The sequence below is a fragment of the Nothobranchius furzeri genome, chromosome 2, assembly GCF_043380555.1.
Source record: "Nothobranchius furzeri strain GRZ-AD chromosome 2, NfurGRZ-RIMD1, whole genome shotgun sequence".
NCBI classification, from domain to species: Eukaryota; Metazoa; Chordata; class Actinopteri; order Cyprinodontiformes; family Nothobranchiidae; genus Nothobranchius; species Nothobranchius furzeri.
Genome location: NC_091742.1, coordinates 17,529,216 through 17,555,272, shown reverse-complemented (window position 1 = coordinate 17,555,272; position 26,057 = coordinate 17,529,216). Strand labels below are relative to the sequence as shown.

General features: G+C 43.6%; 1 long non-coding RNA gene across 1 annotated transcript; it reads left to right on the top strand.

Moving 5' to 3' along the window:
• The first annotated feature begins 22,240 nt into the window (after positions 1-22,240).
• Positions 22,241-26,057, top strand: LOC129165384 (uncharacterized). The gene is made up of 3 exons (XR_008564760.2): positions 22,241-23,299; positions 23,392-23,590; positions 25,037-26,057. It is a non-coding gene; the product is annotated as an uncharacterized lncRNA (long non-coding RNA).

Below are 26,057 nucleotides of genomic sequence, written 5' to 3'. Positions count from 1 at the left end.
ATGATCAGAAGTTGATATGTGTATTGTTCATTTGAAAACTATTTACAGAGCAGCCTCAGAATTGAGATTAAATATTTTTGATCACAACAGTAAAGGAACTGTTACAGAACAAGTGGAACTCATGCAGTAGGAACTAGGAAATATGAAATGCTAGAACCAGACACAAATTTATGTATATATTTTTTTCATTTTAATTTGATTAAACTGATTTTTTTCTTAACGTTCTTGGCATTTTCCCACACAAAGTTAAACAAAACAATGTTGATTAAGGTGTGCTTGTCTGAGAGAGATAGAGAGGGTGAGAGGGAACGAGATGGAGTTAAAAAAATAAAAAACCCGACCGGAGCGGAGGTAGTGAGTCACATGATGGAGTATGAAGCTTTGAGTAAACTCTTCTCTGACAAGTGAAGGTAAAGAGGAAGCGTTTCTATGATGTAGCTTCAGATTAACGATTATGTGGTACAAGATATATGATGATGACTAGTGGGCGTCTGTGTGTGCGCCCGTGCGCGTCTGTGTGTGCGCGTGCGTCCGAACGTGCGCCTGTACGTGCGCGCATGCACGTATGTACGTGCGCGCGCACGTCTGTACGCTGTATGTTATTTAGCACCAAAGCCGTCATGAGATCAAACCATCTTTGGACAGCGGAGGAGTCGCGTCTCTGAACATAGCAAATCGGATTGTCAGAAATCAACTATGCCTGCCTCTTACGTGGAATTATTTAAACGCAACAAGGAACTGGAGAGAGAAAGAAATGAATTATCTCGAAAAGTCACGGATTATGAACGAGTAATTCTGTTACTGAAAGAGAAACAAGCTACTGAAAAATTACAATCGAATGAGAAGTATGAAAAAGATATGAAACAAAAAGCTTTAGATAATGACTTTAAAATTCAAAAAGCAAATGCAGAGATAGCTGGTTTGAAAAAGAAGATCTCGCAACAGGAGGAATCTATTAAAGAACTCAAACAGGAGAATAAATCTCTTAAAATATGTGATAAAATACTGAACAAAATGACTCTTGATCAAAGGACCCTACAAGATAGAATTCAGACCATCAAGGAAAATAACAAAACGCTCACATCAAAAAAATCGACTTTAAATAAAACCGTTCGTGCACTTAAAAAAAAGAGAATCAGTCTCAAAGGGCAAATATGTGTTAAAGAAAAGATGATACAGAAACTCAAGGTTGATTTGGAAAACTGTAAGTTATCGAACCAATCATTTGAGAATGATTTATTGGATGCAAAAAAAGAAATCCATAGTCTTCAAAAGCTAAATGCAGATTTGCAACAACAGGACACCGTAGCCAACAGGGAGAAAGTCGTGGCCATACAAAACCTGACCAAGAAATGTGAGGCTATGAATGATGAGCTGTGGAAAACCAGTCGAGACTTAAAAATAGCCCAGGACGAGCGTGAAAAGTCACATAAAGATTTTAAACAACTACAACGGCAGATAGAAGAAATGAATGAAGTTAAAATAGGTATGTTTAAAGATCTTCATCACAAACAAAGAACAATAGATGGCTTGGAAAAGGAATTAGGTGACACCAAGACAGAATTGAAAGTAGAAAAGGAGACTAACAATTTGTTGCGTGAGAAGTATCTTACGGAAATACGAAACGTACCTCAGAAAGTATATGACAATAAGGCGCAATGTCCATCAACAGATCTTAAAATGTGGCAAAGGAAGGTACAAACTGAATTAAATACTCCCGGTACGCCCACATTTTCTAAGCAGTTTGACGTCAGACCCACAGACGTTGCACCTTTCCGATACAAAGGTGAATATGTTAAACTCCCCCCCATAAACAAAACCATTAGACACAATGTGTACATAAAGAAACCCTTTAGGGGACCAGATCCTAACCCAGATCACTGTAACATTTACAATAGGAGCGGCTCAAACTTCCTTTACATTCGGTAGTATTAGACATAGTCAACTTAGATCTTATATTCTAATTTATCTTCTGAGGAAGCATGGCTTTGTTAGTTAACACAAAGTTAGAGGTCTTGTCATAAGACAGATGAGAGCTAAACAGATATAATTCATCGTGGCTACGTACGCAGCTACGGCCAAGCTTGACCCTAAACAGAGCCAGAGCTTTTATCCTAGTTTACACGACCGTTAGAAAGTGAAATTATTGAATAAGTGCAGCTGTTTAAGGCTTCAAGTGAATCTTAAAACATTTACTAGTGAAACGTTGTTGCAGAACGTTAAGCAACGATACGTGGTTTCAGATGGGTGAGAATCGGGAGGCTTACAGTGAAATGCTTGTAGATGCTGACCTGCAATTGAAACGTTTAGTTAACCATTTATAAATCAGAGATCACTGATGAGTCGTATCTTGTATAACTGACGCGACTGTGAAAAGATCATGAAAATAGTCTCCTACAACGATAATCCTACACGGCATCCATACACGCAACAACCCGACATTTTTATGTGCTCAGAACTTCAAAACAAAGGGTTTAAAACGCTGTTTTAGTATCGAGTGTGAATGAGGAAGCCTTCACTCTCGTTGCCAGGCTGCGCGCGCAACTTTTGATGACGTAGGTAGTAAAAGGGTCTATTAAGCCAGTCAGTAAAAAGTTTCATTTTTCCTGAGCGATTACGTCACAAAGAGTTATGACGTCACAAAGAATATGCAAAATAGGGGCGGGGCGTAATTGAGGGACGTGCTGCACAGAGCAGTTCAGGTTCTGCAGATGCTGGCAGAATCATAGATATGTATTGACCCTTTGCACGTGACGTCACGCCACTCATGTGACTGCCTTCGCCGTGATGGCCGGCAAAAAGACCGTTTACACCCATAGAAACTCCAGTGAAGGTAGTCAAAACAAGCCAGTTCGTATATAGCCTTTTATCGCTTTTATTTAGTTGATTTGACAGTAAAATGGTTTTAGCTTGCTGCGTGGTTGGCTGCACTAAGAGACAAGGACGTAAACTCAACTCGTTTTTTTCGTTTTAATAACTTTGATGGAGCCTGAGGACGGAGATGAACTGCAGCGATCAATCAAGCGGATTAGATGTTTATTTTGAGTCACGTGCGACCGCAGACCATGATGGCCGCCTAAGGCAAGGCCTCCTGACGGGTCAGCCACTTTCCCCTGGATTTTCTTGAATGGGACCTTACTTTCTAAGAGGTTAAAGTAATCTAACATTGACGATAGGATCCTGGAGCGTGTAGGAGAAAAGTGCGACAAAATGTCTTCTGTGAATCCGAAAACGAGGTCGGCTAAACAGGCGGCTAGTATGGTAGCCGCTAGTAGCAACAAGCTAGCCGGTGTTCCGGAACGGCAAGGACACTACGCAGAGTCACGAGGCAGGCTCCCCCTTGATGCTGAGTGAGAAGGCATTCGATCGGGTAGAATGGGAGTGTTTATGGAATATTTAGGAAAATGTTGGATTTGGGAGCGGTTTCCTTACATGGGTTAAGGCAATTTATGTAAAGCCTAGGGCAGCTGTAGTTACAAATGGTTTTATTTCCCCCTTTTTTAGACAGTATAGGGGTGCATGGTGGCGCAGTGGTTAGCACTGTTGCCTCGCAACACGAAGGTCGTAGTTTCGAAACTCGGCTGCGGCATTTCTGCGTGGAGTTGCGCGTTCTCCCCATGCGTGCGTGGGTTTTCTCCGGGTACTCCGGTTTCCCCCACAGATCACAACATGCCCTAAAGGTTAAAAAAAATGTAAGTCGCTTTGGGTAAAAGCGTCTGCTAAGCACATAAACATAAACATACAAAACAAGGAGACCCTTTGCCCCCGTTGTTGTTTATATTGTTTATGGAGCCATTAGCAATTGCAATATGAAAGGAGGGAGCGATTAAAGAGGTGGAAGCAGGTGGGAGAGAACAAACAATTTCTTTATGCAGATGATATTCTTTGATTTCAGAACCGACATCTTCTACACAGGCTCTTCTTGACAAAGTTGATTTATTCTCTCAAATTTTGGGTTTTAAAGTTAATTGGCATAAGTCAGAGGCTATGGCCATTTCTAGAGCTTGTTATTCTACCATGGTGACTGCAGGGAATTTTAAATGGCTCTCAACTGGGATGACGTATTTAGGGGTTAAATTGTGCGCTAATATAACAGATATAATGCACATTAATATGGCTCCTCTCCTTAAGATAAAGTACAGCCTGGAGAAATGGAAAGCACTCAATTTAACATTATGGGGAAAAATTAATACCATTAAAATGGTGATTGTGCCTCAATTTAATTTGTCAATGATGATTCCAATTTCAATAAGTGAAGGATAAATCAACAAAAACTATGTAACAAGAAGGGATGGGGTCTTGCTTTGCCAAATGTGGAGCTGTATAATATTGCCTTTGAAGTGGCTAAATTATCAAAACATGGTGGTAAAGAGGACACTTATTTAGGATGGGTAGCTATAGAAAAAGAATTTACTTCCCCCTTTTGGAAGCTTTGTCACAAATAAAAAGCGCACAAAAGAAGGAAGCTGAGTATAAAGAGAATAATCCAAATATCTGGATCAAACTCCACAAATGGTTAAAGATATCCCAGTATAAACAATTATATTCAATTTGGTATAACTGTCACGTTGAATGAGGTGGAGACGGCGGACCATGTGTGGATGAGCTGAGCAGGAGGTAAAAATGCAGGCTTCGGATTAAGTAAAAATGGTTTAATGGCAGGATGGGATGAACAGGAACAACACCAACAAACAACAACAATGATCTGACCAAGGACGGGGGCAAAACAGGTGGTATAAATACAGAGGGCTAATTAGGGAAACATGGGCAGGTTAACGAGGGACAGGTGAGAACAATAAGGGTAATCAAGGCAGGAGAGGAACACAGGAGGGCAGGGGCAGAACGTGACAATAACCCAGCAATAAGGGTGGAATACGTGGGGGCATGAGAAAATTAGAGGATCTAATTGACAATAGAACAGTGAAATCTTATCAGGACTTGAGGCTACAATTTAACGTGGATAATATAGGTAATTTATGAAGATATTTTCAAATAAGAAGTAGCTTGGACAGTTTGGTTAAGGAGCTGCCTGAAGAGGACAATGTTGTACAGCTCTTATTTAAAATTGGCAGAAAAGTATCAGTCAGCATCTATGTTTTATAAGATGGCAGCTAAAGTATTATATGGAAATTATGATGGCTTAAGGCATGCTTGGCAGAGGGATTTAGCACTAGAAGTCCCAGAGAAGGGTCATTTAACATTTCTACCTTTGGAACCCAGAGATGGGTGGAGTGACCCGAAGGATTTTAGCTAACACTGTATAATGAGTTGTGAACAGCCACTTTTGTTTTGTAAATAAGGTTTTCCAGGTCCAGCTGTGAGCAAAGACCAGAAGCGTTTGTGTCCAAGTCAAGAGGACTTAAATTTCAGCATGAGAAATATACAAAAGAACAACTGTTATTAGTTTCCATGCTTTTTATTTTTGTCATAAAAATGATCCAAAAAGTACAAGGAATAAATCAATTTCACACATATTTACACTAAGCTGCAGTGGGGTGCTGCATGTGTGTGTGCGCGCGCGCGTGCGTGCGTGCGTTTGAGTGAGTGAGTGAGTGCATCAGTCTGCACTGTCGGAACATACCTGGCACTGCCAGGGTATGACTCTGGTACATTTGCCACATGTATATTTGTAGCAGTCAACACTTCTCAAAGTTGCACAATTGTTTGTGCAACGATGGTTGACCTGACACTTTGCCCTTTTGCCAGGGCTGGGTGTGGAAGGTTTTAGCTGAAGCAGTTTCTCCTTGCGTGCCTTCTTCTCACTCACATGACCGTCACCCAACTCATTTGCAAGCTCAACCAGGAAGTTCACCCGTCTCTCCTGCACCTCAATGCATGCCTGATAAAGCACATGTGCATTCAGTGCTGCCATGTCAATCATGTTGTAGAACACGGCGACTGGCCATCTCTGTGTTCCTGCACGCACGCTGTACTCCCGCACCATTTGGTCCATCACATCCACAATGGCCTCAGCTATTGGCTCTCCTGCTGTGGCGTAAGGTTCTATTGGAGTAATATGGAGACATGTCCCCACTTGTTTTTTACACCACACTGTGCCATATTTTGAGGTCTCTGTCAGCTCACTCCAAACCGAGCTCTCTTTTTTGATAGAGTCGTCTCCTCATCTGCAAGATAAACAATTTTAAATTAACTTTTTGTTTGGTTCTAAATAAAAAGAGATAGGCAAGAAATGAAAATAGGTAGTTTGAGAAATCTAACCTGAAGACAGCTCAGAGTCCGAATCTGGTTGTCTTCTCCATCTGAGTCACAAGGGTTGGCCTTGCTCACGATCAGTTCCAATGCCTGTTGAGTGGTTAGCCTCCTTTGCATTTTGTTTCTTGTCAACAAAATAGGTGAAGCAGTCACCTATTTATCCTCCACAGCACTAAAGACTGCATGCAAATTTCTGTAGCTGTTGCTCAGGATGGCCCTGCAAAAAATGCAGCTGGGGGATGGGCAGACACTCTCAGGAGCAGCTTACACTCAGTCATTTTGAACCAACTTATCCCCAACTTTTGAACAAGTTTAAGTTGATTTACAGTTTTTTTTTCAATTAGTTTGGCTCATTTCTCGAAACTGAGATGACATTCTCAAAATTCAAGGTGTATTTGGCAAAATCCTCCATATGGTTTAGCGAAGCACCATGGAACAGCAGCAAAATGCCATATCTCTACCAAAACAGTGAAAACTTCTCTCATGTTTTCATGTCTCATGTTTCTAGTCCCCTCACATTTGGCAAAATGACCTGGATAATGCGGCACAACATCATGTGACTTTTGTGTGAATTCATCTCTCCTCCCCCCTGCTGATTCCTCTGGCAAGGGCCACATTTACAAATGAAGGGATGCTAATTGGAGCTATCAGAGTCATCCGTGTGGACTAAGGGTCTTTTGACCCTGCTTCAGGACTTCAGGGGGGATGTTGAAATTCTTGGGACTTCTAGTGTTAAGGGAAAGATAAGAAAATGCTGCCCTCCTGTGGCTGTATGTTGTAACTGCATGTTGTTTTCATTTCAGCCATTAAGAATAGAATATTTTAGCCTCCTTGTCTTAATGAAGCTTTTAAAAAATCTTTATCTTTCTTTTAAACCTTTTGGAATATGAATATTGTGGAGGAAAAAGAGGAAGATTTAAAGGAGAAGATGAATCTGGATTAATAAAGGTTAAAGACTTCCTTAGTAAAAAGATTTTAGCTAATTTCTTCCAAACACCATTTTGTTTCCTTGAAAGGATGGGAAATATGCGCCCTCTGCTGGCGATAAACAGAACAGTACTATCTTTAAATCGGCATCAAGCAATTAAGGGAAAGATAAGAAGATGCTGCCCTCCTGTGGCTGTATGTTGTAACTGCATGTTGTTTTCATTTTAGCCATTAGGAATAGAATATTTTAGCCTCCTTGTCTTAATGAAGCTTTAAAAAAATCTTAATCTATTTGGTAAACATGTTAGGAATTATAATATCATGAAGGAGAAGGAGGAGAAGAATTAAACTGGATTAAGGAAGGTAAAATATATATTCTGGGAAGAAACACTTTAAATTCTTCTGAACACAGTTTTTTGTCTGAAAATATTGTGAAATTTCCACCCTCTGCTGGCGATAAACAAAACAGCACTAGCTTTCCAAAAACAGTTCATAAAAGTAAGATGGGAAACTGTTGTTCTTCTATTGCTGTGTCCTGATACTGCACTTGTGTTTGTTTTTGCCATTTAGAAGGAAATATTTTAACCTCCTTATCTTAATGAAGCTTTAAAAAATCTTTATCTTTCTTTTAAACCTTTTGGAATATGAATATTGTGGAGGAAAAGAGGAAGATTTAAAGGAGAAGATGAATCTGGATTAATAAAGGTTAAAGACTTCCTTAGTAAAAAGATTTTAGCTAATTTCTTCCAAACACCATTTTGTTTCCTTGAAAGGATGGGAAATATGCGCCCTCTGCTGGCGATAAACAGAACAGTACTATCTTTAAATCGGCATCAAGCAATTAAGGGAAAGATAAGAAGATGCTGCCCTCCTGTGGCTGTATGTTGTAACTGCATGTTGTTTTCATTTTAGCCATTAGGAATAGAATATTTTAGCCTCCTTGTCTTAATGAAGCTTTAAAAAAATCTTAATCTATTTGGTAAACATGTTAGGAATTATAATATCATGAAGGAGAAGGAGGAGAAGAATTAAACTGGATTAAGGAAGGTAAAATATATATTCTGGGAAGAAACACTTTAAATTCTTCTGAACACAGTTTTTTGTCTGAAAATATTGTGAAATTTCCACCCTCTGCTGGCGATAAACAAAACAGCACTAGCTTTCCAAAAACAGTTCATAAAAGTAAGATGGGAAACTGTTGTTCTTCTATTGCTGTGTCCTGATACTGCACTTGTGTTTGTTTTTGCCATTTAGAAGGAAATATTTTAACCTCCTTATCTTAATGAAGCTTTAAAAAATCTTTATCTTTCTTTTAAACCTTTTGGAATATGAATATTGTGGAGGAAAAAGAGGAAGATTTAAAGGAGAAGATGAATCTGAATTAATAAAGGTTAAAGACTTCCTTAGTAAAAAGACTAGCTAATTTCTTCCAAACACTATTTTGTTTCCTTGAAAGAATGGGAAATATGCGCCCTCTGCTGGCGATAAACAGAACAGCACTAGCTTTAAATCGGCATCAAGCAATTAAGGGAAAGATAAGAAGATGCTGCCCTCCTGTGGCTGTATGTTGTAACTGCATGTTGTTTTCATTTTAGCCATTAGGAATAGAATATTTTTGCCTCCTTGTCTTAATGAAGCTTTAAAAAAATCTTAATCTATTTGGTAAACATGTTAGGAATTATAATATCATGAAGGAGAAGGAGGAGAAGATTAAACTGGATTAAGGAAGGTAAAATATATATTCTGGGAAGAAACACTTTAATCTAAATTCTTCTGAACACAGTTTTTTGTCTGAAAATATTGTGAAATGTCCACCCTCTGCTGGCGATAAACAGAACAGCACTAGCTTTCCAAAAGCAGTTCATAAAAGTAAGATGGGAAACTGTTGTTCTTCTATTGCAGTGTCCTGATACTGCACTTGTGTTTGTTTTTGCCATTTAGAAGGAAATATTTTAACCTCCTTATCTTAACCCTTACCCAACGTTTAAATTTTCTAACATTAAAGTCATTAGAGCACAAAAAATGCACTTAGAAAGCTTCCTTTAGAGATATTATATAATATTTCATAATTCCCAATTTTTTTACATGAATTTCATCCTTGGCTTCAGCCCTAACAAAATATAATAAAATATGTGTGTGTTTCTCAGATTTAACCCCTTTATTGCCAGGTTTATTAGCAAAACACGAAGTTTGAAAACTGTAGAAAAAATGAAAAAATCAAATCATTTTTTGTGTGTTATGTCCAGATGACCTTTTTTGTGGGTAAGTTGTCACAGCCTTGGAGTGTCACAAATAGGCATAAAAATATTTTTTGCTCACTTTGTAGTTTTTGTGTAATGTCATATTTTCTAAAATACTCACGTTAAAGTCATTAGAGCACAAAAAAATGCACTTACAAAGATAACCAGTTGAACACTTTATTAAAGCACACGAACAAAGAAAAAGTGTGTGTGTGTGTGTGTGTGTGTGTGTGTGTGTGTGTGTGTGTGTGTGTGTGTGTGTGTGTGTGTGTGTGTGTGTGTGTGTGTGAGAGAGAGAGAGAGAGAGAGAGAGAGAGAAACACAGAGGGGAGTGAGCTAACAGCTGCAGGCTGAGCACACAACTGTTGAGTGCTCCTTGCACACAGCCTGACCACATGCTTGTCAAAAGCGTGCATGCACGCTCCTCTTCCCTCTGCAAAGGTGGCATTTTTCTTTGTCTGCTCCTGGGCTGGTGCTGCACCTGCAACAAAGCTGCAGCGCTGCTGGACCGCGGCAAGTGAGTGCACCTCGCCTGGGCTGGTCTCACCATGGAGCTCCAGATGCTCCTCTTCTGCTGGTTCCAGGCCAGTTCCAGACAGCCACAGGACCAGGGCATTGTAGGCGCTCACATCTAACATGTTGCAGAAGAGGGACATGGGCCAACGTCTGGTCTTGCGGCGGCAGCTGAGCTGGAATAAAAATAAATGAATAAATAAATTACATATGCAATTAGGTTGGTGAATTATAATAAAACAAAATAAAATAAATAAATTACCTTGTCCAAGTTGTCAACTGCCCCTTTGCAGCGGTTGTAATCGATGATTACGGTCAGCTTCTGCTGCGGTCCCTCCTGGATCTGAACCTGATGGTGTTTGGTGCCGAGGAGCATAACTGTAATATCCTCAAGCAGACACAGTGACATCCAGAGAGTAGGGTCTTGGTTGAACCTCGTTTATTCTCATCACACCGAAGCACCACAGCTTACGTTACACACACATGAATGAAGTGCCCCGGACCTAGCTAAACAGTACTACCAGAATGGAGCACTGGCTCCCCCTAGAGGCGTCGTGAAGTAGTTTCCTACCTCAACTACTACACCCCCCCCCCCATCCAGACAAAACCAAAGATGAAAAATAACACCATTTCCCATAAGCTAAAACCCACACCCCGAAAAACCACCACAAACCGTAACAACCCTGTAACCATGCGAGTATTATTATGGGTAGCAATTTTTTATTTATTTATTTATTTATTTTAAATATATAGTAGACCTTATATAACATACAGCAAGAACAAACAATAGTTTCACATGACACTCCCACTTAACTAACTAGGGAATTCGGGTAGACCACCTCATCCCGGCGAGCTTCCAGGGCGCATTCTTGCCCTTGCCGTGGAGCTCACCACTAACTAAGAATAGTCACTCAAATACGCAGGAGGCCTCCTGCTTCTCTGCGATCTCCTCACTTCCGGTTGTCCCCCTGCCGGCACCGCCTCTACCCTCTCCGGCCACGATGCTATTGTCAATGGATTGTCCGAGTCCACTTGGCCGGTTGATTCCGTTGCGGCTGTGCTGTTGTCATTCAGGAAAGGAGACAACACCGGAACATGTTCTGGTATTTCCGATAGGGGCGACCTGTGACGCACCTGATCGATATGTCTTCTCACCACATTCCCATTTCCTAGTGTGACTTTGCATGAGACAGGACCCGTCATCGCAGCAACAGCCCCCATAACCCAGCGTGGACCCGAACCAAAGTTCCGAGTGTAGACCAAATCTCCTTCATCCAGCATCCTGTCCCTGGCATGCATGTCATGATAATACTTTTGCTTCCCTTGTTTACCAATCAGTCTGCCTTTGAAATCGGGGTGTATGAGATCCAAAGTTGATCTTAGTTTCCTTCCGCATAGAAGTTCAGCTGGTGACTTGCCTGTTGTTGACTGAGGAGTAATGCGATAACAAAACAGAGCTCGGGCCATTTTAGTCTCCACTGACCCCCCTGTGCTTTTTTTCATCAATGACTTAAAAGTCTGAACGGCGCGCTCTGCCAACCCATTCGAAGAAGCATGGTATGGGGCTGTGGTGATGTGGCGAATCCCATTTTTTTGTGTGAATTCCTGGAACTCCTCACTGGTAAAACAGCGGCCATTGTCGGACACGATTATTTCAGGAATGCCATGGTGACTAAAACTCTGTCTGAGGCATTCAATGGTCACAGCTGATGTAGACCTGTTTACCGCGTGCGCTTCAATCCACTTCGAATACGCATCCACCACAATTAAGAACCACTTGCCCATGAATGGCCCAGCATAATCCACGTGGACCCTCCTCCAGGGGTTTTCAGGCACCTCCCAGGGGTGTAAAGGTGCCACTGCGGGATTATTTCGGCGACGGTGGCACAGGAGTTAAGAGCCCGCCTCGCAATCGGAAGGTCGCAGGTTCGAGACCCGCTCAGTCTGTCGCTGTCGTTGTGTCCTTGGGCAAGACACTTAACCCACATTGCCTGCTGGTGGTGGTCGGCGGGACCGGTGGCGCCAGTGCTCGGCAGCCTCGCCTCTGTCAGTGCGCCCCAGGGCAGCTGTGGCTACATTGTAGCTCATCCCCACCAGTGTGTGAATGTGTGTGTGAATGGGTGAATGACTGATTGTGTTGTAAAGCGCCTTGGGGGGTTCCAGGACTCTAGAAGGCGCTATATCAAATACAGGCCATTTACCATTTACCATTATTTCGGTTTTCCTGACACACGGCACACCCCTTCACCATCAACTCCACCTCTTCATCCAAGTTTGGCCACCACATGTAGCTGCGTGCCAACCCTTTCATCCTGCTCATTCCTGGATGGGCGCGATGAAGCTGTTTCAGCAGACGTGCTCGACCCTGTGGAGGAATAACCACACGCCCTCCCCACAATATGCAGCCTTCCTGTGTGCTGAGCTCCTCCTGACACCTGACGTAAGGTAAAAATGCCGCGTCCTCTACCTTTCGAGGACACCCTCTTAATATGTACTCTCGCACCCGAGCCAGCACAGGGTCTTTGTCTGTCCAAAGTTTCACCTGCTGTGCAGTCACCAGGGATGTGTCACTGTCCTCAAACAGCAGGACTCTTTCCCCCTCCTCTGAGCCTGCGTCAGCCCCCTCGCTCATTTCAGTCAACGGCAACCTGCTCAGGGCGTCTGCATTGGTATGATTCTTCCCTTCCTTATACACAACGGTGTAATCGTATGCCCCAAGCGTGACTGCCCATCTCTGGATGCGAGGTGACGCCAACTGTGGTACCGCCCTGAGCTCGCTGAAAAGTGAAATTAACGGCTTGTGGTCTGTTGTAATGGTGAAACGTTTCCCATACAAGTACTTGTGGAACTTTTTCACCCCAAACAGTACCGCCAACCCCTCCTTATCTAACTGTGAATAATTTTTTTCTGCTGCATTGAGCGTTCGAGACACAAATCCTATGGGTCTTTCCGAGCCATCGGCCAACTGGTGAGAGAGTACCGCCCCCACTCTATAAGGTGATGCGTCACATGCTAGGAGGAGGGGTTTTTCTGCATCATAGTGCACCAATACCTTGCAAGATTGCAACAGAGACTTGGACTCTTCAAAGGCTTCCTGTTGTTTTGGGCCCCATGACCATTTCACCTCCTTCCTCAGCAGTAGGTGAAGAGGAGCTAGCAGAGTGGATAGGTTTGGAAGGAACCTGTGGTAATAATTTAAGAGTCCCAAGTACGCCTTTAACTCTGTGATATTTTGTGGTGCTGGAGCTTTTGCGATGGCCTCCACCTTTTCTCTCAGAGGATGTAATCCTGCTGCATTTATTCTGTGCCCCAAGAACACCACTTCCCTGGCCATGAACTCACACTTGCTTCTTTTTAATCTTAACCCACTATTTCCCAACCTTAGGAGGACCTCGTCAAGGTTTTTTAAATGTTCTTGTTCACTTGGCCCTGAGATGAGTATGTCATCCAGATACACTGTGACATTCGGAATTCCTCCTAATATGCTCTCCATCGTTCGCTGGAAGATGGCAGGACTGGAGGCCACCCCAAACGGCAGCCTGGTGTATGTGTAAAGGCCCTTGTGTGTGTTAATGGTGACATATTTCCTGGACCCCTCGTCCAACACAATCTGTTGGTAGGCATGACTCATGTCCAGTTTTGTAAAGTACTGTCCCCCTGATAACTGTGCAAAAAGATCCTCCACCCTTGGAATAGGATATTGTTCCAACTTGGAAGCCTGGTTTATTGTGAGTTTGTAATCCACACAAATTCTAATGGATCCATCTGGTTTCCGGATGGGGACAATAGGAGCAGCCCATTCGGCAAACTGCACAGGCTCAATGATCTTCTCCTCCTCTAGCCGTTGTATTTCTTTCTCCAACAATGGTTTTGCTGCATAGGGTACTGGCCTTGGTTTATAAAAGCGTGGTCGAGCCTCGCTGTCCACATAAATCTGGGCTTGCATGCCCTTCAGAGTTCCCAAGCCTTCTTTAAAAACCCCTGAGTGTTTCTTTAGCACACACTCCAGTTTTTCTGTGGGCGCCAGCCCTACGTTGTTTACCAGCTGCTCTGCCATCGACAGCTCCTGCAACCAGCTGCGCCCCAGCAGGTTTGGTCCAGCCCCATCCACTACAACCACAGGTAGTGTTTTAAGAGCATTCCAGTCCTCTACCTCTACTTGCGCCATTCCCAGGACTCCCAGCTTTTCCCTTGTATACGTTTTCAAGATTAGTGAGCATGGGCTTAGACCCGATTTGGCAGTTTGTTGTTTGCTCAAAATGGTCACCCCACATCCTGTGTCTATCTCAAACAGTACGGCCAAGCCATTTATGTTGACCATGCGTGTGATGGGAGCGACCTTTGGTAGGCCACCCGACACATTGTAAATGGTATTAATGCCATCAGATTCTTCAGAGTCACTCCCCCCCTCTGTTCTCAACAAATGTGTCTGACTGCCTCTATTTGGGTCTCTCCGTCCCTCCTTTTTGCTCAGGGGCCCCTTATTTTGTTCCTCCTGCGGACCCCACTTGGACCTGCAGGCTCTTCTAATGTGACCCCTCTTGCCACAACCGTGACATCGTTCAGCTGCAAACCTGCACTCAGTGGCCAAGTGTCGTCCGTTGCAACGAAAACAGCTCGGACTTTTCAGCTGAGCCTTGTCCATTGAAATCTTGTGGACTGTCCCCTGACTCCTTGACACACGAGAAGCTGGAGTCACCTCGTCCCCCAACATCTCCTGCAAGTCCCGAACATCCTTAGAGGCAGACTCCATGGCCTGGCACAACGTAAGAGCTTTGTCAAACGTCAGGTCCACTTCAGATAACAGCCGGCGCTGCATCCTGTCATCATTCAGTCCACACACCAACCTGTCCCTCAGCATTTGTGGCAAAGCCGCTCCATAGTCACAGTGCTGGGCCAGTTTCCTCAACTCAGCCACATAATCTGCCACCGACTCCTCATGCCGCCGCACCCGTGAATTAAACTTAAACCTCTGTACGATCTCACTTGGTTTAGGACTGAAATGCAACCGCAGTGTCTGCGTCAACTGTACATACGTCTTGTCTTTCGGTGCCTCCGGGCTCAACAGGTTTCTTAACAAGCTGTAGGTAGCCGGACCTACACCGCTCAGCAACACTGCTTTCTTCTTATCAGCATCCGTTATCTCATTAGCCTCGAAGAAAAAGTCAAGCATTTCGCTATATTCTTCCCATGACTGTAAGTCGCCGTCAAACGGACTCACCGACCCAATCACCGCCGCCATTTTCCCCCTTTGTGTCGTCCAAAGGCGAGTAGATGTCCCGCTCCAGACACGTCCTCCGGACCGACTGGCCGTCTATTCCCGCCGTCGTTCCTGCGCATGTGCGCGCATGCGCACAACACAAAAAGGAAAGCAAAACGCATCCGGCTGTGATTTCATGCTACTCCGTTGTCAGATTTGCAGGAAAATAGGTAAGTAGTTAAGTATTAGTCCTTTTTATTGATTTATTTAAGCCTTTGTGATTGTTTGTCAATATTAAAGTAAAGTCGCTATCTGCTTTCTGCACAAAACTGTCGAATTTGCAGCTTTGGTTAAGTCTGCTGTGGTTACTGGACATGTGGTATTTGGACAACACTTCTGAATCCGCAGCTTCGGTGTTTTAAGGCTGTTTCGGTAATGTCGCTATTTAATAAGTTAAATTATTTGCATTGTTAACTGCACATATTGAAGCTCAGAAGAAAATGTCTACTTACATTCATAGATATGGAGAAGAAGTGGGAAGAGATTTACACATTCATTTCTGCGGGCTCCTACCCTTCAGGATATGACAAGGCTCAGAGGCAAAACCTCAGAAGATATGCCTCAAAATTCAAACAAAAGGGTCAGTAATTTATTGTTAATCCTAACAACTCATATATGTGGTTACATTAAATTCTAAATATATATTGTTTTACTGCAGATGGAGAACTCTTTGTTGGAACCAGAAGAGTAGTAAAAATAAAAACCATGAATGATGCCAGGAAGATTTTTCATGAGTTTCATTCATCTCCAATCCGAGGACACACTGGCACACACAAAACGCTAAATGCAGTGTGTTCCAGATTTTACTGGTTTGGTATGACAGTTGACATTAAATTTCTTTTTCAGTTCTTTGTCCCTGTGTTCTGTTGGGTCTATAAATGTCAAATATATGTATCTGTAAATATATTCAGTAAATATATACTGTAACTATAATGAAGTGAGTTCATTGTCAAAGTTTATATAGTCAGGTGTTCCAATCACTTCAATGGTGACAGCTGTATAACTTAAGCACCTTGGCATGCAGACTGCTTCTACAAACAAGTGCCAAACCATGCTACCTTTGTTATTATAAACTACAAGCATAAGAATTATGTGCCAAACCATGCTACCTTTGTTATTATAAACTACAAGCATAAGAATTATGTGCCAAAGCATGCTACCTTTGTTATTATAAACTACAAGCATAAAAATTACGTGCCAAACCATGCTACCTTTGTTATTATAAACTAGAAGCATAAGAATTACGTGCCAAACCATGCTACCTTTGTTATTATAAACTAGAAGCATAAAAATTACGTGCCAAACCATGCTACCTTTGTTATTATAAACTACAAGCATAAGAATTATGTGCCAAAGCATGCTACCTTTGTTATTATAAACTAGAAGCATAAGAATTATGTGCCAAAGCATGCTACCTTTGTTATTATAAACTAGAAGCATAAGAATTATGTGCCAAAGCATGCTACCTTTGTTATTATAAACTAGAAGCATAAAAATTACGTGCCAAACCATGCTACCTTTGTTATTATAAACTACAAGCATAAGAATTATGTGCCAAAGCATGCTACCTTTGTTATTATAAACTACAAGCATAAAAATTACGTGCCAAACCATGCTACCTTTGTTATTATAAACTAGAAGCATAAGAATTACGTGCCAAACCATGCTACCTTTGTTATTATAAACTAGAAGCATAAAAATTACGTGCCAAACCATGCTACCTTTGTTATTATAAACTACAAGCATAAGAATTATGTGCCAAAGCATGCTACCTTTGTTATTATAAACTACAAGCATAAAAATTACGTGCCAAAGCATGCTACCTTTGTGAATATGACCTACAAGCACACTTTAATGGGTAAAAAGAAGTGTCAAACCGTACTGGCTTTATGAAAATCAGCTACAAACATACTCTGGCAAAGTTAAGTGGTAAACTGTCATACCTACTTAAATTTGTGCTGGAATTATTGTTTGGCAGCAGAAATGTGCATAAATTACGTACAGTAGGACGTTTTGTCAAAGTAGGACGTTTTATAATAATAATAATAATACATTTTATTTCAAAGCGCCTTTCAGGACACCCAAGGTCACTTTACACAAAACACGTAATAAAATACAATAAAACAATAATAAAACCCAAAGAAGAAAAAACAGAGAGAAACATTTCAATAAAATCAGAGGTTGTAGGCAGATTTAAACATGTGTGTTTTGAGTTTTGTTTTGAAAAGGGTAAAACTGTCGACGTTCCTGATGTCTGGGGGAAGTGAGTTCCAGAGTCGAGGAGCAGAGCGGCTGAAAGCTCTGCTCCCCATGGTAGCGAGACGGGCAGAAGGAACCGCAAGATGGATGGAAGAAGAAGATCTGAGTGAACGGGACGGGGTGTGAATACTTATAAGGTCTGAGATATATGGAGGAGAGAGGTTGTGGATGGCTTTGAAGGTATGGAGGAGAATTTTGAAGATGGACCTGAATTTAACTGGGAGCCAGTGAAGCTGCTGGAGAACCGGCGTGATGTGGTGAAAGGAAGGGGTTCTGGTGATAATACGGGCTGCTGAATTCTGGACCAGTTGCAGTTTATGAAGGAGTTTGTTGGGAAGACCATAAAGAAGTGAATTGCAATAGTCGATACGGGAGGTGACGAGGCTGTGGACGAGAATGGCGGCAGTGTGAGGGGTCAGTGAGGGACGAAGACGGTTTATGGAACGTAGATGGAAGTATGCTGACCGAATTAAGTTATTAATGTGAGCCTGAAAAGAAAGTGAGCTGTCGAGAATGACACCCAGACTCTTGACATGAGGTGAGGGGGAGACTGTGGCGCTGTCAATAGTTAAAGAAAAGCTGTCAGATGTTGAGAGGGTGGAGTTAGTGCCAACAAGAAGAAGTTCAGTTTTATTGCCGTTGAGTTTGAGGAAATTAGAGGTGAACCATGATTTGATTTCAGAGAGGCAGAGTGTAAGGGAGGATGGTGGGAGAGTTGAGTTGGGCTTACTGGAAATGTAGAGCTGGGTGTCATCTGCAAAGCAGTGAAACTGGATATTGAATTTGCGGAAGATTTTGCCGATAGGGAGGAGGTATACTATGAAGAGGAGGGGCCCCAGGACAGAGCCCTGGGGCACACCTGACTTGACTGGGGAGGGTTCTGAGGTAAAGGATTTTAACTGGATGAACTGAGTGCGGCCAGTAAGGTAAGATTGAAACCAGCTGAGGGGGGTGTGAGTGATGCCTAAGGAAGAGAGTCTATTGAGGAGGATGGGATGAGAAATGGTGTCAAAGGCCGCACTCAGATCGAGGAGAATAAGAATAGAGATTAAACCAGAATCAGCAGCAATGAGTAGGTCGTTAGTGATCTTGATGAGAGCTGTTTCTGTGCTGTGGTGGGGACGGAAGCCAGACTGAAACTGTTCATAAAGGTTATTGCGGGTGAGATGTGAATGGAGCTGAGATGCAACAGTTTTCTCAAGGACTTTGGAAATGAAGGGAAGATGGGAAATGGGACGGAGGTTATTGAAATCATTGGGATCTAAACCAGGTTTTTTTAGAATAGGGCTGACTGAAGCGGATTTGAATAGGGATGGGACCGTACCAGAAGATAGTGAGGAATGAATAATGGCTGTTATAAAAGGGAGCAGAGAAGAAAGGCACGATTTAACTAAAACAGTTGGAATAGGGTCCAGTTGACAGGTGGAAGGTTTGGATTTGGTGATGTAATCTAATATTTCTGAGGGATGGGGAAGTTCAAAGGAGGAGAACGGAATGGTGGGTTCAAATAAATCAGGAGAGGGAGGGGAGGAATGAGGTAAAGAGAGATGGATTCTATTGACCTTCTCATTAAAAAACTGAAGGAGAGAGTTACAGGTTTCTGAAGAGTAAAGATGGATGGGTAAGGAGTCGGGAGGCTGAAAAATGCTGTTCATGATGGAAAATAATGTTTTAGTGTTGCTGGAGTTGGACGAGATGAGACCGGAGTAATACTGAGATTTGGCATGGGAGATGGAGTCCTAGAGAGAAATCTGAGCAGAATATAAGTCTTTATGGATGGTGAGACCGGTTTTCTTGTAGAGTCTTTCAAGCCTCCGGTTGGTAGCTTTCAAGGAGCGAAGGGCAGGGGTGAACCATGGAGCAGACCGAGTAAAATGTACAGAGCGGGATTTGATGGGAGCAAATGAATTAAGGATAGAAACCAGACCGTTATTGTACTGAATGACAAGATCATCGGGAGTAGAGGACAAATTAGGGGTCAGGGTGGCAAAACTGGAGGACAGGGAGGCTAGATCAATGTCCTTAATATTACGAAAAGAAATGATACGTGGTGACTTGATGATGGAGAAACGGAGGGGAACAGAAAAGGAGATGAGGAAGTGGTCCGTGAAAGGGAGAAGGGTCAGCTGTACAGTTGGAGGGGGTCAGGCCGGAGCAGCAGATTAAATCCAGGGTGTGACCTTTAATGTGAGTGGGAAAATTGGCATATTGATGAAAACTGAAAAGCAGCGGCTCCGGTGTTCTGTTTTATCAGAACACCGGAGCCGCTCCGCCTCCCGTATGAACGGGACCTTCTCGGTGTCTTTCAGCATCTTCCAGCGCTTCCCGAGCCGCCTGGAGATCTCCGCGTTGTGCATGTCCGGCGACTGCTCCATGATCTTCCTCCTCTCGATCTTGGACCAGACCATGAAGGCGTTCATGGGCCGTTTGATGTGACCCGAAGCCGTTTTACACCAGTCCGGCTTCAGCGGTATGGCACATGGGCGCGCGCGAACACCGCCAGCGGCTCGCGCTCCTTGGGGTCAGCAGCCCCGCGAGACTCGGCGATGACCCCTACATGCTCCGTTTGCTGAACCATTGCGAGAACCCTCTTTATATCACGGACAACTTGAAAAGACCCTCCGCTGATGCTCCGGTTCCGTTCGCTTCTTCTAACTCGGTTCGAGCAGAGCTGCTCCTCTCAGGCCGTCCGCATCTCGACTCGCTGCCGAAACTCTCCAACCGGTATCTAATTAACAGGATGACCGTGCGCGCGACGCTTGTCATTTTAGCCACTGCCCACTTTGATTCAAACATCCTTCCCCCTTCACCTGTCTCAGCCAATCAGAGCTCCGAACTCTTCCTGCATACTGTCCGTAATTTACAAAAATGAAATAATTACAGGCTCCGAGCTGATTTTATTGGAGTCTAGTGAACATAATCAAAACAGTTCTTGCATCTTAATCGAACTGAAGTTGTGAGCAGGAATGTTTCAGCACCCTGGATGTTTAAGAGGTCATGAATTAAAAAAATTAGACTCATACTTTTGATGTTAAACAATATTCAACACTAATTAATCTGAATTTCACTCCTTGAGTAAAACACAAATAGAATAAATAGAAAGATAATAAAACAGTTTGTAATGTGACACGTTTACATTAAAGCAGCAATGACCTTCTGGGAAATTTCTGATTGAGGCTGGGGTTTTCCTGGAGGACGAGCACGAGACCTCCAGGGAGTTTAAGGGCTAAGGTGGATATCAGGGTTCCAGATAAGCCTACATACGTGTTTATTATAGGCCCTGTGGTGTCTCCTGTCTGGAGCCTCCTGAGTCCTGTCGGCCAACAGAGGGCGTCCAGCCAGACCAGAATGTAGAGATAAATTCAGAGATGAGTTCAGTGCTGCTGCATCACAAAACAGCTGTTTTACATCTGAAAAGGGGACTCCACAGCTCTGACCTTCAGCTCTTGCTGGGTAGGTTCGCGGCCGAGTGTGAAGCGGCTGGGATGAGGATCAGCACCTCCAAATCTGAGACCATGGTTCTCGACCAGAAAAAGGTTGGCTTGACAACTCCGGGTCGGGGGAGAGGTCCTACCTCAAGTGGAGGAGTTTAAGTATCTCGGGGTCTTGTTCACGAGTGAGGGTAGGAGGGATCGGGAGATTGACAGGCGGATTGGTTTGGCGTCTGCAGTGATGCGGACGCTGAGCCGATCTGTCGTGGTGAAGAGGGAGCTGAGCCAGAAAGCCAGGCTCTCGATTTACCGGTCGATCTACGTCCCAGTGCTCACCTATGGTCATGAGCTTTGGGTAATGACCGAAAGAACAAGATCGCGGATACAAGCGGCCGAAATGAGTTTCCTCCGTAGGGTGGCTGGGCTCAGCCTTAGAGATAGGGTGAGGAGCTCGGACATTCGGGAGGGGCTCAGAGTAGAACCGCTGCTCCTCCGGATCGAAAGGAGCCAGTTGAGGTGGTTTGGGCATCTGGTCAGGATTCCTCCTGGACGCCTCCCCGGGGAGATGTTTCGGGCATGTCCTGCCGGCAGGAGGCCCCCGGGTCAACCCAGGACACGTTGGAGAGGTTACATCTCAAATCTGGTCAGGGAACGCCTTGGGGTCCTGCCGGAGGAGCTGGTGGAGGTGGTCGAGGAGAGGATGGTCTGGAGCTCCCTAGTTGGGATGCTGCCCCCGCGACCCGGACCTGGATAAGCGGAGGAAGACGATGACGACGACTCCACAGCATCAGACATTGTTTTAACTTCACCCATCAGACATGAAGGGGCAGAATGGGTCAAAGACAAAGCTGTAAGAACTTCTGCAAGAGTCCTGCTGCCACAGAGTCAAGTCTCCAGACGATCAGCTGGAGGTCGGTGCATCTCAGGTCCGGTTTCAGGCCTTAAGCATGATTCATGCTTAAGCAAAGGCACATTTGTGCCCCCGCTGCTGCAGCGTCGTATCTCCTCTGTATTCATACTGGCCCGACACTGTTGCAAAGAACTTCTCCGCCAAAACAACAGAGGGCACTTTCCTATGCAGGTGTGCATTTTCTTGTAGTGACGTGTCTGCCCTACTACTATTTACCATTTACGACGCACATACACTCGCGAAAAGATGGACGACACAGACACAGAGCGAATTATTTTATTGAGCAGGAGCTGCTTGAGCTAGCAGCGGTTCCCAAACTTATTTAGCCACGCACCCCCTTCTATGTCCCGACCATGTTGACGCATCCCCCAGCCCCCACATCAGGGCATGGCTATATATATATATATATATATATATATATATATATATACACATATCTTTCTACTGACAGCGTGCGCAGGCCAGAGTGCTGAAGCTCGACGCATTATTATTATGAAGCTAGGGCACATGCGGAGGACACACACACACACACACACACATGCAAAATATACTTGTTTTCAAGTAAATTTATTGGGCCCACTTACTTTTTCTTTGGCCCACCCACAAATGAGTTTCTGGCTACGCTAATGGTGACATATGACAGACTTCTCTGAGCTCCGCAGCCATTACACTTTTCATCTCGCGCACCCCCTAGCGGCAGCTCTCGCACCCCCAGGGGTGCGCGCACCACACTCAGGCAATCCCTGAGCTAGAGGAACAACAACTGTTATTAGAGCACAGCGAGAATGATGAAGGAAGAGGTGTCGGTGGAGTGTCCGTCCATTGCATTGTCAACCATCACGCTGTTTGCATTTTTTAAGGGAAGCTATGTCGTGCCGAAAACGACGTTGGGTTGTTTGGCTGACCAATAACAGACGTCCAGCATACAACGCGGCCGTCGGATGTTTAGAAAATATAGCTCGACTTCAACCGACAGTCCAACAGTGTTGGATTGCCCATACGATGTCGCATCATGGCGATCCAACAGATCCGGCATGCTGGAGCAGTGTCAGTATGAATCAGTCTTGATGCCGACGTTAATTCTGAGGAATTTGTCCTGCAGAAACTTTTTTGTAGTGAAAACCAGCCAAATTCAGTTGGAAGCTTTTAGCTATCTGCTGCTAAAATATACAAATAAAAACAAACTGCTGCTGCTGAGACAATCACTGCTGCCACAGCAACCATAGGGTGTGTGTGAGTGTGTGTGTCCATTCACATATGTGAACTGAGCCGTTACTCAGGAATGCAGCTGTTGTTGTGAGAGGTCAAAGGTCAGGCCGCTGAGGTGAAAACTCTTCAGGTGGAAACAGGAAGCTGCCGACCATGGTTACCATGGCAACCGAAGTTTATGAGTGCTGGCTGATAAAACTTCAACCAAACAAAGTAGAAATATTCACGTGAAACTTCACAATAAAAGCATCACGCTGACGAGGGGGTTGAATTCCATATCTGCAGCTACACATTCTTGTTTCTGCTGAGGATTCTTCTCACTGGAATGCTGCATCAGGTAAAGCATATGAGTTTGTGAAAATCACCATGATGACCTTCACATGTTTTGTGTTTAGGCTCCATATTCTGACTTTCCGACTTCCTCATCAGTCTGATTCCAGGATCTGCATCTGGAGCCCTCAGCAGACCTCCAGGTGTGCTCTGATGTTCCCTCAGACGCAGTATTAGAATCCACCCAGCTCCTAAGGAAACTCTGATTCCTCCCAGCTGGAGGGGAAACATCCACCAACGTTTCTCCTCCTGAGTTTACAAAACTCAGCTTGTGGTCGATGCCTTCAGCTGTATTCAGGTGAGTTTGCTGCTGATCACCGGTAAACATCTGCAGGTCACAGCTGGAACAAGTCAGGAAGGGTTAAAGCGTTTCTTCTGTACAGATGAAAATCAGAGCTCCAGTGTTTGTCTGAGATCCTCATCTGTGCCCCAGACTGTTCCCAAAGTCAGAGACTCTCTTGGTCAGCTTTGTAGCGTGATGGATTAGCTACAGTTTTGTTAAATGACCAATAAGATGTGATATTCCACATAAACAAGAATGATCAATCTTATTGGTCTTTGAATATTTGATTTAATATTACCTCAGGTTCTTTGGACTATTTAGGGAACACCCACTTCATATTAATTCAGACCGAGCCAGGATATAGTTTATAAAGATGGATTTAACACTGTTTTCTAAACTAATGATCACACATGACAAATTATGATGAGTGGTGGTTGGACAAGATAACAGACAGTGGATGAAATGATGGGATGTAAGCTTAGCTGTTTTGTAGCAAAACCTTATTAAGCATCTGAGAGGTCCAGCAGAACCATGTCCTCTCCTCAGCCACCTCCACCCTCCACTCTGATGGGACGCAGACCAGCGTGTCCCGGGTTGACCCAGAGGTCAAAAACAAATACTAAAATCTGACAGAAGTGGAATGCAGAGCTGCTCAGTGTGATGAGGGCAAAGGTCAAACTCACATGATGGAAACTGAACAACAAACTCTTCTAATATTAAACGTATTAATAATTAAAACAACAAAACAAATCAGTGTTTTCATCTCAAAGGTGAAAAGAGACTCGATTCGCCTCCTCCAGCATCACACTGGGAGCTGTGGAGCTGATTAGTGGTAGGGGTCACAGAGTGTGTGTGTGTGTGTGTGTGTGTGTGTGTGTGTGTGTGTGTGTGTGTGTGTGTGTGTGTGTGTGTGTGTGTGTGTGTGTGTGTGTGTGTGTGTGTGTGATGTGATGGATGTGCCTCCCCCATAAGGAGAATCCAGAGGAAGTTGGTTTCCGTGACGACCAATTATGTCTCAGCACCAGCTGGGGGTTTGGCTGGGTTTTGGTGTAACATTGGATTTATGTTGCCACGGAAACGGGCCCCATCATGCATTATGGATGTTCATTGAAATTCAGTACCAGCTACAAGATGGTGGGGGTGGGGGGGCCCTTATGTGAATGTTTACTGTTTGTGTACACGTGTGTTACATGTGTGTGTGTGTGTGTGTGTGTATGTGTGTGTGTGTGTGTGTGTGTGTGTGTGTGTGTGTGTGTGTGTGTGTGTGTGTGTGTGTGTGCACTAACACACACACTAGGAGGAGTCTTGGTGCATTATATCATGTGGAAAGTTCTTATCCTCCACTTTGGTTGATGATGAGTTGTCATGTGACCTCATCAGTCGTTAGGGACGGCTGCTCTGGAACTTGCAGGAATCTCCTTCCTAAAATGTGTTTTTGTTTTTTTATTTAACTCACGGTAGATGGCTTCCTGAACAGCCTCTGTTTGAAGAAGTGGAGTCTACATCCTTCAGATGAGCTAACGACTAGTCTGAGTGCAGCCAAAGTGTGTTACAGCCATGTCCCCGGGGTTCAAGTGACATCATGGCACAGATCTTCACACCTGGATTAGGAGTTACCTCAGCAGCTGCTGGAGACACTGACAGAAGTCCATGTGGATGTGGACTTATGATGGGACTGATGCAGGAAAAATGTGTGTGTGTGTGTGTGTGTGTGTGTGTGTGTGTGTTTATTTGTGTGTGTGTGTGTGTGTGTGTGTGTGTGTGTGTGTGTGTGTGTTTGCAGTATGCATTTACACAGGTTGTTAAACACCTATTTTACTTACTGTAGGAAAACCTAAACTCAGCAACTATTTATTCGCCACAAACCTCCAGCTGATTAATGCAGAAAATATTGAAACACTAAAAATGGAAAATTCCAATAAAAATGTTTATTTATTCTTGTTGATAATGAGAACATCAGCAGGTGGTGATGGACTGACTCCTTTGATCTGATGGTTTAGAATTATGAGTAAGACCAGCCTCAATGAAACTAAGATTGGAGCTGATTTAGGATGACAGAAACATATTTAGCCATTAGTTTATCTGTCCTGAAGAAGCTATTTCTCAGAACAGAGGCTGTTCAGGAAGCTTCCCTAACAGATTTTGTTGCTTTTGTGGGGGTGAGTGATAGGGTTAACCTTCTTCTGCCTTAAAATGGGATTAAACATGTTAGTGTGTTTTTAACCATTCTAATCTAATCGAATCTAATCTAATCTAATCTAATCTAATCTAATCTAATCTAATCTAATCTAACACTAATTCCCCCTATGAACCTGAGTTACATTTGTAAGAATAAAGAAACAGATCAAACATCCTTGATGTTTCAATTCAATTCAATAATACTTTATTAATCTCAGAGGGAAATTAGAGTGCTGGGATTCAGCCATGTTGCCTCCTTCCCGTCAGTGGGGGGGAGGGGCATGTCATTCCTGATCCCTGCTGA